We start from the raw sequence: 1674 nt of genomic DNA on the forward strand, positions 1-1674 counted from the left end.
GAAAGATTCCATTGCCCAGGATGAGGGGCATTTCATATCTCTCTGACTTTGATGGATGCCTCCAACCACCCCTCAGATAAGAAAAATGGGCAGGGGGGTGGGAGGGAAGGTCACTTGCAAACTTGGCAATAAGCTCTCTCTGGGTCTTCATTCAAATTGTGACAATAATTACAGGGCAGAGGACCAATCTCAGCGACATCCTGCTGGAATCCTTCCTCTAGACCAGTGGTTCTCAACCTGTAGGTCGCCAACCTGTGGGTCGCGACCCCTTTGGGGGTCCAACGACCCTTTCACAGGGGTTGCCTAAGATCATCAGAAAACACATATATAATTACATATTGTTTTTGTGATTAATCACTATGCTTTAATTATGTTTAATTTGTAACAATGAAAATGCATCCTGCATATCATATATTTACATTACGATTCATAACAGTAGCAAAATTACAGTTATGAAGTAGCAACAAAAATAATTTTATGGTTGGGGGTCACCACGACATGAGGAACTGGATTAAAGGGTCGCAGCATTAGGAAGGTTGAGAACCACTGCTCTAGACAAAGGGCCAATCTGGCCACTGCCTGTTTCTGTCAATAAAGCTTTATTGGCCCACAGTCATGCTCATTCATTTATGAGTTGCCTGTGGCTGCTTTTGTGCTGCAGTGGCAACGCTGAGTAGTTATAACAGACTCCATATGATCTGCAGAGCTTCACATAGTTAACAGAGCTTCACATACTCCCTGGCCCTTTACAGAAAAAGCCTACAAAACCCCTCTCCTCCGGTAGGCTTATATTGACCATTAATTAGCCCTTTATCTTTGGCCTCTGACCCGTGCTTCATAGTTTTAATTTATTTTCATATACATTATGTCTTTCTCCTAACAATCAAAAGAATCAGAAAAGAGTTTACAGCATAGGGATGAGGAGACAGGGGCTCAGAGGAGCTGCCAGTGCCGGCCCATGGTCCCCTGGCTGGGACTTCTCTTCCCCAGACTCCTGCTGGGAACAGTGACTGTCGCCCTGTGGCAAGGTGAATGGGCGCTGTCAGACTGCCAAGGTCCAAATCTTGGCTTGGCCACTCCCTGCAAACCTTGGGTGAGTTATTCAAGCTACCTCCCTGAGCCTTGATGCTCTCGTCTCTAAAGCAGAAGTGGCGGCACTCCCCACTTGGAAGCACTGCGGTGAGGATTAAATTGAGTCATCCATGTAAATTGCCTACAACATCCATGGCATACAGCTAAGTAACAACGGTATTTGTTAGGTGATTATCATTGACTGTAACTTCCACCGACCGGACCATAATCCAGCCCTCGCTTAACCAAACTGCACAGGAAGTAAGAGAGACTGCTTCCATTTCTATCCCAGGAGCCAGGATTGGAGGAAACTTTAGAGGCAGTGTGAACGCAGCACCCAGATCTTGCTAAGAAAAGGAGCTTTCTTATTTAAGAAAAAAAAATTAAGAAAAGGAAGGAAGGCAGGAAAGAAGGAAGGAAGGAAGGAAGGAAGGAAGGAAGGAAGGAAGGAAGGAAGGAAGGAAGAAAGAAAGAAAGATGGAAATGTGTGAGTATTAGTCTCTTTTTTTCTTCTGCAGCTTGCATCTTCCTCTTTATGGCTCAGCCTTTGTACCTTCAAATCCTCCCTTTCCTTCTGCTCCCTGGTCCTGTCTTCTGCTGCAC

Source organism: Myotis davidii, unplaced genomic scaffold, assembly GCF_000327345.1.
Source record: "Myotis davidii unplaced genomic scaffold, ASM32734v1 scaffold198, whole genome shotgun sequence".
NCBI classification, from domain to species: domain Eukaryota; kingdom Metazoa; phylum Chordata; class Mammalia; order Chiroptera; family Vespertilionidae; genus Myotis; species Myotis davidii.